The 13222-nt window shown below is 49.6% G+C and overlaps 1 protein-coding gene across 5 annotated transcripts in view; it reads right to left on the bottom strand.

The window, feature by feature from the left end:
• Positions 1 to 13222, bottom strand: part of BANF2 (BANF family member 2) — a 50306-nt gene that overhangs the window by 31292 nt on the left and 5792 nt on the right. For 3 of the 5 annotated variants that reach the window (XM_006929973.4, XM_045053907.1, XM_023251494.2), the window contains exon 1: positions 8747 to 8897. The exons of 1 other annotated variant lie outside the window; for it this stretch is intronic. The gene's annotated coding sequence lies outside the window, so the exon portion shown is untranslated. Of the gene's footprint in view, positions 1 to 7608; positions 7774 to 8746; positions 8898 to 13222 lie in introns of those variants that run through there. One more of the 5 variants, XM_045053908.1, reaches the window with a different exon arrangement.

Below are 13222 nucleotides of genomic sequence, written 5' to 3'. Positions count from 1 at the left end.
AAGTGGATGAGTGGTTCTCATCTTTAAACTTGCACATGGTTTGGGGCACCTGGGTGGCTCAGTCGGTTGAACATCAGACTCTTGATTTCAGCTCAGATCACGATCCCAGGGTCATGGGACTGAGCTCTGCATCGGGCTCCGTGCTGAGTGTGGAGCTTGCTTAAGATTCTCTCTCTCTGCCTCTCTCCCCTCTGTGCACTCTCTCTCAAACAAACAGACTTGGACACGGTTTCTTGGGAACATGTTCAGACTGTCCCCATGAAGGTTATCTACAAACAGGCAACCAACATCCTTACTTCCACTCCCATCTTTCCACTCGGTGGCCAGACGCTACTCCCAGCATCTTCCCTTAAGTCCTCCATGGAGATTTTCATCTAAAAAGCATCTGATGATGGTCAATCCTCAGGAAAATGCAAATCAACACCACAATAAGGTATCACCTTACTCCTGTTAGAATGGCTATTATCTAAAAGACTGGACACGCGAGTGCTGTAAAAAGGGAACCCTTGTGCGCTGCTGGTGGGAATGTAAACTGGTGCAGCCACTATGGAAAACAGGATGGAAGTTCCTCAAATAATTAAAAATAGAACTACCAGATGATTCAGCAATTCCACTTCTGGGTATTTATCTAAAGAAAGCGAAAATGCTAATTCAAAAAGATACATGCACCCTCATGTTCATTGAAACATTATTTACAGCAGCCGAGACATGGAAACAACCTAAGTGTCCATGGATGGATGAATGGACAAAGAAAGTGTGGCATACACATAAAATGGAATATTACTCAGCAACAAAAGCAAATCTTGCCACGTGCAACATAAATGGAACTTGAGGACATCATGCTAAGTGAAACACGATGGAGAAAGACAAATATCATATGACCTCACTTATATGTCAAATCTAAAAAACAAACTGAGCTCATAGATACAGAGAACAGATTGGTGGTTGCCAGAGGTGAGGGGTGGGAGTGGAGGAAATGGATGAAAGAGGTCAAAAGGCACAAACTTTCGTTTATAAAATAAATAAGTCACTGGGACTTATGTCCAGCATGGTGACTCTAGTCAATAATATCGTATTATAGGGGCACCTGAGTGGCTCAGTCAGTTAAGCACCAGACTCTTGATTTCGGCTCAGGTCATGATCTCGCGGTTTGTGAGTTCAAGGCCCGTGTCGGGCTTTGTGCTGACAGCGCAGAGTCTGCTTGGGATGCTGTCTTCTTCTCTGTCTGCCTCTCCCTCTCTATCTTTCTCTCTCCAAATAAATAAAAATAAACTTAAAAAAAAGATCTTGTATTGTGTATTTGAAAGTTGCTTAGATAGTAGATCTTCAAAGTTCCCATCACAAGAACAAAATTTGTTACTATGTGTGATGTTGGATGCTAACTAGACTTAACCGTGGTGATAGTTTCACAATATAAACAATTATTAAATCATTATGTTGTACACCTGAAACTAACATGATGTATATGTCCATTTATATCTCAATTTAAGCGGGGGGGGGGGGGGGAAGCATCCACTGGTGGAGACATGATTTCCAGTCCATGTAAACCTGGCTGAAAATGCCAGGGTGTGGTCCCCAGTCTCTTCCCTTCCAGAACTTGATTGCTGATGGCAGATGTGCAACCAAGTCATGCTTGGTGCTGGTCCTGCTCGTGTGAGTCAGATACACACAGCCCACCCTGCTCACGACATCTACTTCTCCACCTGGCCTTTGGATAGAGTCCCCTGGAAGTGACCAAAGAGACACATCTGCTACCCTGCTCTGATACAAAGGAAGACTTGAAAAGCCCTTTGCACATCTTGGGTTCTGAGCCATTGCCGTATGCTCAGTGCTGCTGCCCTGAGTGGTGGCACAGGGGCAGGAAAGAGTCAAGCCAGGGCATTGGCTGGACCTGTGTTTGATGTTGGCTTTGCCCCTGACTAGCCAGGAACCTGGACCTGAACCCACCTGTCCATTACCACCACCACATAAGGAGTTCTCACCATGGATAGACAAGGCACATTGAATCCTCAAATGTGTGTGTATGTGTGTGTGTGTGTGTGTGTCTACATACTCTGGAACTCATTTTTGGCCCACTTAACGGATGACAAAACTGAAGCTCTTAATAACACACCCGCGACTGTGTACTTGGCAAGGAGAGGAGCTTGAATCCTTCATGTTGAGGTTACTGCCAAGTAACCAATGGCCGCCCTCTATGCTTTGCAACTGTGGGCCATCGAGTGGCTTAGAAGCATCACACATGAAGGGCTCAGACCAGAGAGGTCCTCGGAGATGTTGTTGTTATAACCAGCACCTGACCCCACAGCTCTGACGCACAATCTCTGTCTGGATTTACAGAGCACACTTGGCCCCAGGAACTTCATTTCCCCCAGCCCCTCCTGCCCGGCACTCGCAGGGCCCTGGCTGTTGCTCTCTTCCGCGTTTGGCCAACCTTCAAGCCTCTTCAACCTCAAAATGCTGCCATCTTGCCAGTTGGGTGGCTATGTTTTCCCAAGTGCAGACCCACGGGGCTTTCTGCCCCGTCAGTGGATCCCGTCGGCCTGACAGCCCCAAGGGGAAGGTCCCAGGCAGGGGTCTGTGGCCCCTTACAGAAGCCAAGAGCCATTGCAAGGGGTGTCTGAGGGAGAGGAAAGCAAACACCCTCCAGAGGGAAGGAAAGCAACCAGTGCTGGGGGACAGGCCACCCTGAGCTACAAGGCAACGCTTCCATGCAGGATCAGATTTGTCACTGTCACGGCAGCTGGGGAGAAGCTCCATACTAACTAGTTACATTAACTTGCCTAAAGCACTTTCCCCTCCTCTGCCTTAGCTGTTTCATCTATAAAATGGGTGAGGTGGAGTTAGGTTGATAATTTTCTGAAGTGTGCTCAAAAGAACATTAGCCTCTCATCTTCCCCTCACTCTTGAAGATTCGTAGCATAGTCCAGCTTATTCAAGGCCCTGACAAGTCCTGTGCAGCAAGGAACCGCTGTCTTGGCTTAATGCACCATCTTCTAAGCTTCCTGGACCAGAAAGCTTTTTAGGTGACATCAGTTAACATCCCTTTGGCCAGTGTTCTGCGGAACATGCCTTGGCTAATTCTCAAGTCTTCTCTGGTAGTCTCAGCTCCTGAGTCTGTGCTGGGGTCCAGAGGGCCTGGCTGGCTATGGGCCACCTGGAATTGATAAGGCTCCTGCCCTCTGCTTCCCTGGCCATCACAGAACATCTGTTTTGCATGGCCAACTGTGGCGAGTTCTTGACTTCTCAAGACCTCTCTCTCCTTTCTGATTTCTGCACCTTTCCTGACTGCCTTCCACGTGGCTTGGGTGGGGCTGGCCTCACCACCTGGCTCCAGGAACATACCTGTGACCTAGGCCTGGCTGTTGAGGTAAAACATCCTCCTGGCCATCGTGATTGGTTTGTTACAGGCATGGCACTCCAGTGGGACGAACCAGAGAACTCCGGCACTTTTGCCGGGAAGGTTTGGAAAGAACTGGTGCCTTCTTCCTGGCATGGTTGCAAAGCAGGGCGTTGTCCCTTCCTCTACTGTGGAAGGGTCTGCCAGAGAGATCCCTAGGGGAGGCAGAGCTGATGACGGGGGCAAATAATGCCTTGACAAGATCACCAACGGGCTGGATCCAGGCTTTCCTGAAGCCATGGCACACTCACCCATCCTTTTCCACTAAACTATTTTGAGTTTGGTTCTAACCTTGTAACTGAAAGAACCCTACCCCACCAATTTTACAAGCGGTGTGGTGGGAATCCAATATTAGCGGAAAGGGGGAAGGGACTGTAGAGCTTGACGAAGCAGTGTGCGGGAAGCATCTGGGAAATGGAGTGGGATGGTTCCCTTGGCATCGTGTGGGACCAGGCAAGAAAGGACTGATCCCAGGGACCCTGGCAACAGTGGGTAATGCTGAACCCAATGGAATGATGCACCAGTGGTAGTGTTCCAGGCCAAACCTAAACATGGGCCGGCCCTGACAGAACACACGCCAACACAGCCTTGGCCGTGGTTCTGATGGTCACAGACCCTCAGGCTTGGCATCTCCTGGGAGCTTGTTAGGAATGCAGAGTCTCAGGCCACACCTCAGACTTACTAAATCAGGATCTGCATGTTAACAAGGAGCCCAGAGGTGCGTGTGCACAGCCCCGTTTGAGAAGCACCCCTATGGGGTTATTGGTAGTGACTGTGGTAGCATGCCAAGATGGCCACCATCAGCTCCTTCCTTCCTGTTTGCCCGCCCACTGGGGGGTGGGCAGTGTCTTCGTGCCTTTTATCTGGGCTTGCCCAGGAGTTGCTTGGAGCAACAGAATGCGGTGCCCTGGTGGTGCCAGTACTATGTTTCACCCCCCAAAAGCCTAGCAACTCTGCATCATCCCTCAGAAGCCAGCTGTCATAAAGTCTGACTACCCTGAGACCTCCATGCTAACCACATGGAGATGCCATATGGAGGCCCTGTGAGTTCCAGAAAGGTGAGGGAGTGACCTTCGCCAATGCCATGCAGAGCTGGGTCTTGCCCAAATTCCTGACTCATGGGATTGGGAGAAATAATTGATCATTGCTGTATTAAGCCATTAAGTTTTGGGTTACACAGCAAAAGCCTACTGAAGTAGCGACTATCTTTCCTCTTGCAGGGTGTTCACTTGCTCTAGACCCTGCTGAGCACATTCCGCCTGCCAGATGCTGTTCCAGGCACTGTTCCAGGTCCAGGGTGAGTGATCGTGAGATAGACAGCACCCCTGCTCTTGCAGGACTGAAGTTTTTGTCCAGGAAGATGGCAATAGGCAAGAAAACACCCAAATACAATGCAACGGAGGAATGTTTGTCCCCTCCCCTCCCCCTACCCCAGTATTCATACGTTGAAATCCTAACCCCAAGGAGCGGCAGTAAGAAGACAGGGCCTTTGGGAGGTGATTAGGTCATCAAATGATTAGGGTGGAAGAGTCACGCATGGGATTAGTGCCCTTATAAAAGGAACCTTAGAGAGGCTCCTGGGTGGCTCAGTTGGCGAAGTGTCCTACTCTTGATTTCAACTCAGGTCATGATCTCACGGTTTGTGAGATCAAGCCCCATATCAGGCTCTTTGCTGGGCGTGGAACCTGCTTAAGGTTCTCTCCTCTCCCTCTGTCCCTCCCTCCTCTCTCGCTCTCTCAATAACTAGCTAACTAACCAACTAACTAAATAAATAAAAGGAGCCTCAGAAAGCTCTCTTTCCACCACATGAGGTGACAAGGAAATGGCTGTCCACAACTTGGAAGCAGATGATCACCAGAACCCTCCACTCCTGGCCCCCCGATCTCAGACTTCTAGCCTCTAGAACTGTGAGATAAGCCCCCAGTCAATGGTGCTTTGTTACAGCAGCCTGAACTAAGACACACGATAATGTCTGAATTTAGGAGCAGTTTGGAGTGGGGCTGGGGACAATATTAGACAACACAAGGAAGGCTGCTCTGAGGGGATGCACCTGATCCGGGTGGTGACGTTGAACAGGGGCAAACCATGCAATGACCGGAGGGAAGGGTGACGTTGCCAAAGCCCTGAGGGAGCAATGTGGCTTGTTGGAGGCATAGGCGGTGGTCTGTGGGGGGCGTTTGGGGGGAGGGGGGAGAATGAGGTCAAGAGATGAAGTCCCAAAAGTTGGCGGGGCTATAGCTACACTGACCGGTTCAGTGGCCACGAGCCACACAAGGCTATTTAGGCCAAACGTAACATAAAATTACAATTTAGAACTCAGTTCCTCCGTCCCACTAGCCACATTTCGAGCCCTTGAGAGAGAGCCATACATGGCTCGTGACTAGCATATGGGACACTACAGATGAGAATATTTCCCTCAGTGAGGAAAGTTCTATCAGCCAGCGCTGGCTGTAGAACAAACCAGGAGTCGACCAAGTTTCAAGGTCAGACCACATGCCCTTGAGCTTGGCACCTCATTAAATCCCTGGAGGTGCTGGTTTTCCCCAGGATGAAATGAGGCTCCCGCAGCCCAACAGTGGGGCTGAATTATCCACAGCAAGATATCAAGTCCACAAACAGTTGAACTGAGGTCTTACTGGGAGAGCATGTTCAAGGCTTCATCCACGGTAAACTGGCAGCAAAAAGGCCTGTTTAACTGACTTCTTTGCAACCTCATTTAGGCTGCCAATTTGGGGCTCCCTGATGTGAAAAAAAGAACAGAGCGTGGCTACTATTTCAGAGCAATGCGCAGAAGGGAAATTGCTACAATTAGCCAAAGCTGATTTTGATTAGCATATTTTCTTCCTCGGCGCATAACATCTGTTGGTGTGGAAACAGTCACTCCATCTTGTCCCGTCAGAGCGAGAGGCACGGGCAGTGAATGAGGCAGGCCCACGGGGAGCCCGACAGCAGCCGGGACGAATGTGAAGAGGGGGGTAAAAGAGCCCCTGAGGAGGGGCACCTGGGCGGCTGTCGTTTGAGCATCTCTTGATTTGGGCTCAGGTCATAATCTCAGTTTGTGGGTTCGAGCCCCACAATGGGCTCTGCGCTGATGGTGCGGAGCCTGCTTGGGATTCTCTCTCTCTCTCCCTCCCTCCCCCCCGCCTCTCTCTCTCTCTCTCTCTCCCCCTCACTCGCTGCCCTCTTTCCCTCTCTCAGAATAAATAAATAAACTTGAAAAAAAATTTTTTTTTCAGGAGGTAAAATAGCCCCTGAGGAACTGGGCAAGTTACCAGAAGTTTGTCCTTAGGAAGGATAAATAGGAAAGTGTTCCCCTCTCCCACCACCCTCCTTGACCCTGCTCAGGCTGGGGGGCAGCAGCTGGAGGCTGCACGCTCTCCTTAGAGTCAGCCACACCGGCATTATCATTTGCTGTTGGTGGCGGCTCCACAAGTTCTCTACCCCTTGGGGCGGTTACCCAAACATCCTCATCTGAGAAATGCAGACGATGACACCCACGTGATAGGTGAGGGGCGGATTACGGAAAATAATCTCTGTGACCACATTCGGCATACAGTAGGTGCTCCATAAATGCTGGCTGAATCATAATCTTCATAGGAAAGAGTTTTGGGAGAGGAAGAGAGATGGGCTGAGGGGTGTGTGATTAGCACTCAGGCTGGTTCCAATCCTGTCGCCCCTCATTCATCCATTCAACAAACATTCATTCTGGGAATTGGTCTGTGGCCTCACACCAACCCCCTAGAACCAGCCTGACCACCGCTTTCCTATCTGGGGCCCAGCAGATTGCTGGAGCTGGTCTCTATGGTCCCTTTAGGCTTTCCCCCCTAACAAAGTTTGTAGCCGTCCTGGAAGGCCTGACCCATTTGGGTTCAAACATGGGAGCTTAGCAAGGTTTCGAGACCCAGATCCTGCAATCTGGGATTTGGAACAGCTTTTAAAGATCCTTTGGTTCAGCTCCCGACTGATCACAAGGATCCTGTCCCAGCCCTGCTGACGGAAGGTACTCGGTTTGCCTGGATGCTTCCAAAGGCATTCTTACTGCCTCGCAAAGCAGCCCATTCTATTTTCAGCACGCTCTAATCTACGGATACGCTTGCCTGTATATGGAGCGTATAGAAATTCTAGGTTAATGTCCCTCTTAGAACACGGCACCCAGCACAGAACATAGTTCTCAGTTTCCGTATCTGTAAGATGAGCACAAAAATACCTACTTCATCTTCCTGGTGGCAGGAACTCAGAGCAATAACAGAGATAGGGGGTCTGATACTAGTAGGCGCTTGTTTGTTCCTTCCCTTTCCAAACGAGGGCTGTTGCAAGTGGAGGATGCGGACCCCTCTGGCTCCAGCCTCTAGACCGTTCTTTTCCTTCAGTGGGGCCTGGGATGAGACACAATGTTCCCAGCAGGCCCGATGGACCACTACGACTTGGACTCCCGCGTGTGAGGGAGAGGATGGCAGTCGGCTCTCACAAGAAGACAAACCACCCCGGGGTGCGAGGCGTTCTGCGCCCTCTGGTCTCTCTGGCGAATGGTCCCTCTGGATGCGGGGAGCCAATGGACAGACAGACAAGGCAGCGGGGAAAGCTGGCTCTGCCTCCTGGTGCCCCTGCTCCGGTCCCCACTGTTGGCTGTTGAAGGCCTGGGTGCTGGTGTCCCAGCTGGGAAGAGCCAGCGTCCTCCCAGAGAGAGGGCCCTCCTCTCGGTTGCCTACTCTTCCGGTGTGCGAACCCATCTACCAATTTCCCAGGATGGTCTCAAATCTCTCACTGTCCCAAGAGGGAAGGAAGAGACTTGAGACGCCCGGTGCCACTGGCAGTGGGATTTCAAAACAGCCAAGGAGGGAAGGCACAGCGTACAGAGAGGAAAGTCGTCATGCATATGGTCGGGGGCGGGGGGGAGGGGGGTGTCTCACATCCCTCCCATCGCCAGTGAAGCTACACCTGCTCCCTCTGCTGTAGGGGTGTCGCTGGGCCGATGGCTGCCTTTGTCCCCAGCTGGGACCCAGAGCGATCCTCTAGTGGATGTGCCATCTGGGAGCCTGGCCTCCCTGCTCCGAGCCTCTATGGAGCACCGAGATGACCTTTGCCCAGGCAGCCGGGGCAGGTGGCCGACTGGGGCTGGGTGGCGATTAGAATACCACTTCCTCCATTTGGCAACCCTGCCGAGAGAGGTCTGGAAAGGGGTGTCTGAGTCAGGTGAACTAGCTTCCCCACACAGGCTCGAGCTTGTCCCGGCACACTCCCGGTCGCCAGATCGGATGAGCCACTGTGAGTATGAGACCCTGGGGGGCTAGCCCAGCCAGCCATGGGCTGGGTCTCTTTCCATGGTTCTCAGGAAGTGTGAATACTCACCAAGAGCGCCTGGCGGGTCCGTGCCACAGGTCGACTTGTCTCCGTTGCCCTGGCCCTGTTAAGTGCAGGTCAGCCCTGGGAGGGTAAACTCACATATCCTGGGCCCAGGGGCAAGTGAGGCCTGAGATCCTGAATGGGCCACATTGTGATGTCACAGCACTGGGGTCCCCCACAAGGCCTGCTGTCCCTGCTGGTATCAGGGGACAGGGAGCTGTTCCTGAAGAAGTAACACATCTGATTGGCACTGTTGAAAAAAAAAAAGCAACCGCCCTGCTAGGGCTCATCAGCCCAGGAGGCCCATATCCCCATCCTGCCTGGTTGGGTCAACATAAGTAACCCAAGTGCCTCTTTTCATTTTTCCCACACATTGACTTACAGAGGTACCCCCAACCCTTAGCTATTCCTTTGCACATTTTCTATGATTGATTTGAAAGTCCAAGGCAGACCCAGGACTTTTCCCCCACCGCCCACCTGGTGTGTTCAGAGTGCAAGCAGAAGAATTTCAATATTAGCTCAGAAAACAAACAGGAACATGTAAATCTCCCCCACCCTCTCTCTTGAGTCAAACCTGTTGCATGCCTTTCAGGGTATCTTCTATAATTTATATGCCCGTGCTGCTCTCCTCGGCAGGTGATTGGTAATTAGGTACAACTTCCAGTGAATAAGCCCCCAAAGGGAAGAAAAACCCACAAAAGGGGCCAAAGTCTAAGAGGTTTCTAGAAGTTCTGTCCCCTTGCTTCTCTGGTGCTTCAGGTTGGGAACGGGAAGCATTCTAACCAAAGAGAAAATGGCCTTGTCTTGGAGACGATCCTAAATTTTTGAGTCTGAAACAGTGGTTTTCAAGCTTTGGGGGTACATTTGAATCACCTGAAGGGCTTGTTAAAATACAGATTCCCCCCCGTCCCCTAGATTTCCTGATTCAGTACATCGGGTGTAGGACCCAAGAATCTGTGTTTCTAACAAGTTCCCAGGTGCTGCTGCTACTGGTCCAGGGAGTACCCTTTTTCTTTTTAACATTTATTTATTTTCGAGAGAGAGACAGAGTGTGAGCAGGGGAGGGGCAGGGAGAGGGAGACACAGAATCCGAAGCAGGCTCCAGGTTCTGAACTGTCGGCACAGAGCCCGGTGCCGGGCTCGAACCCACAAACTGTGATATGACCTGAGCCGGAGTCGGACGCTTCACCGACTGAGCCACCCAGGCGCCCCCAGGGAGTACACTTTAAACAGTATTGCTTGGAAACATAATGCCGCTGGTCTTCTGGGTTTGATCCTAAAATAACACTGCCAGCTGATGGCAGTATTCAGGGCTGGCTGGGGAACAGAAAGAAGTCCTAGCTTTGGGGCCAAACTCGCTGAGTCCTAGGTTCAACCAGCCTGCTGTATTGAGGGTCTACCTGTTCGCGGCCAGTGCTGAGCCATGTTGGGAAGGCACGGCTCATGTCTGTGCCCTGCCCATAGCCTCTTGGCTTTACCATTTCTGTGCACAAAGGTAGCCTGACTTCCAGCCGCCAGCGCCTGTGTCCCTTTGTCCGGGGGCTCTCCTCAGCTTCTGGAGCCCATCCTGTCTACAGGCAGTGCAGCTGTGAGCCCAGGAATCAAAATCTCCCCAGGAACCTCCTCAGCCAGTGACGTTTAGGGATTGGTGGGTAAATGCCCCACCTCCTTCCTGCTCAGGTGGAGTCACTGGGAAGCACGCTCTACGCCATCTCCCAGGGGTCGCCACAGGACAGAGCCTCCATTGCCCAGCGGTAACTGGCTTGATAATACCCGATCTTGCTGCCCTCCCTCTCGTGGCCCACCTCCCCACCTCTCTGCCAGAGTTTCCCGGAATTGCCTCTAAATAAGCAACTTGCGCTTGAATCTTGCTTTCAAGGTCTGCCTCTGGGGGAACCCAGATCAAGACATCATGGATAAGGAATGGTTTTTGTCCTTGATAAGTTCACATTTACAGGAGGGAAGACACATAGTGTGGCTTAGTAAAATCAGGAATTTCTGGGAATTGCTGGTGAGTGTCGGGTCTCCGGGCAGATGAGGCATTCTGCTGGTTGCCCTTAGGAGTGTCATCAAGGGCGTCTTAACGCAGTGTAGGAGCTCAGATGACACTATCAGGGGGAGGCCAGGGGAAGAAGGGGCCTGGCAACCTGGCCCAAAGGCCTTTTCTTCCACACAGGCAGGCCTGAATGGGGTACCTGCAGGGGACTGATTTGCTATGCAAATTCCTCTTGCTTCTACCTCCCTGGACAATTTCTCTTAAAATAGGAATACGGAGGTGCACCTGCACCATATAAAATATGACTCTTGTTAGGTTTGGGGGGCTGTCAGAATCTGGGGGAGGGGTTGGTAAGGGTCTCTGCTGGTCTGATAGGATTAACACGCTGTCCTAGGTGCCCACCTCCGTGCCATGGCTGTGTCTAGCCTCACACCTGCGTTGTAGCAGGATTGATCCAACTCATCCCTTGCCTTTGCAGTGGGCGTGGCCCCCCAACTCATCCCACATACCCCTCCTCATCATCAGCGTCTGTCCTCCAGAGAACCCCCACATACAAACATACAATCCAAATGAAATCATTCCACGTGGCATCAAAACACCCTTCAAAGCAAGTCCCTGGCCCCTTCAGTCAGACACTTACATACAGAAGTTATGGAACGACCAGTGAATGGCCCCAGTTGCTCTTTGGCCGGGCACCTTCACAGATCATTCTCAGGGGACCGGGCACCCCAGAATTCTTTCCCCACATTTCAACTTGGCTAGAGGGAGAACAAAGCCTATCATCCTGCAACATTGTGTTAATGATATCATCAACCTTTTTGGCATTACCCAAGACCCAAAAAATAATGGCTACCAAACAACCACAAGCCTGGCCTCTAGACAAAAGGATCATGTACATGAAGGGCCCCAATTCCGAGACCTCAGCACAGAGCTAAGAGATGAAAATGGGGGCTCAGCTTGTGCCTTCAAAGACAACAGTCTCGACGTCCATCTCATATTTTACACTCCCAAAGCCACAAAAATGCCTTCGACCTCATCGTTTTATTTTGTGATTAATTTGTGACATAATTTAAAATATGGGAGAAACATGTACATTCATGTGTTAATTTCAGTGCCTTTTTTTAGAAATGTGGGAAATTGGAAATCATGTAAATGTCTGAAAGAGGAATGATTGAATAAATTGTGGAGAATCCCCATGTTGGAGTATTAAGACCATTAATAAAATGATCATTAGGACCATGGGGAAACAGAAAAGAACGGTATTATTAAGTATAAATTTAAAAGGCAGAGTCTACAAACAATTACAACTATGAAAACACTTGCCTGTGAAAAAATACTCAACATCACTAATGACCAGGGAAATGCAAAAAAACTAGGGCACACTCACAAGCATGGCTACAATCAAAAAGAATAGCAATACTAAGTGTTGGTAAGAACGTGAACTTGAACTTCCATACGTTGTAAAATAGTACAACCACCTTGGAAAAGTGCTTGGTAGTTTGCTCTAAACATACAGATCTACGAAATGACCCCACAAATCCACTCCCAGGTATTTACTCAAGAGAAATGAAAACCCCTCCAACAGTTGTACAAAAGTGTCCATAACTGCTTTATTCACAATGTCCCCCAACCAAAAACAACGCAAATGTTCAATAACAAGTGAATAACAAATTCTTGTAAATGTTTATAACGGAACATTAGTCAGCAATGAACACAAACAAAGTCCTAGTGCCTACATGATCATGTGATAAACCTCAAAGACACCCTGAACAGCAGAGGCCAGAGACAAAGGGGACATACTTGATTCCAGGAAGTTCTGGAACAGGTAGAACTAGAAATGTTTAGTGATTGCCTGGAGGTGAGAGTGGGGTGGGGTGGGGGTGGGGGATGGACTAAAGGGATAAGGGAACTTCGTGGTGTAAAGGAAATGTTCTAGATCTTTAGTATAGTGGCATTACTCAGGTGCATATATTTGCCAAAACTTGTCAACCTGCACAGTTAAAATGTGTGAATTTTAAAGCACGTAAATTATACCTCAATAAAGGTAAGAATATATGTGTGTGTGTGTGTGTGTGTGGTATGTGTATATATGACATATATATTACATATCCATACATTCACATACGTAGTCATATCAATACACACACACACACACACACACACACACACACACACACACACTGCTTGCCCCGGAGTAAAACCCAAAAGGAAATACACTAAAATATGAAAAACAGTTGTGTTTCATTAATGACATTATAGATGATTTCTTTTTCTTTTTCACTTCTTAGAGTTGCCATAATTTTACCTGTGTGGTCCTATGGTAGAATAATAAATGTTCATTTTTTTTTTCATCGCAAATTTCTGGAAGCAAGCACTTACGGTGATGTATATGACACACTAGGTTTTTATTGAATATGTGTATGATGACTCCTATGGATTTCATTTCCTGTATGTCCACCAATCTAAATCTTCAAGCCAATATCAAA

The sequence above is a fragment of the Felis catus genome, chromosome A3, assembly GCF_018350175.1.
Source record: "Felis catus isolate Fca126 chromosome A3, F.catus_Fca126_mat1.0, whole genome shotgun sequence".
NCBI classification, from domain to species: Eukaryota; Metazoa; Chordata; class Mammalia; order Carnivora; family Felidae; genus Felis; species Felis catus.
This window is presented reverse-complemented; position numbering and strand designations above follow the sequence as displayed.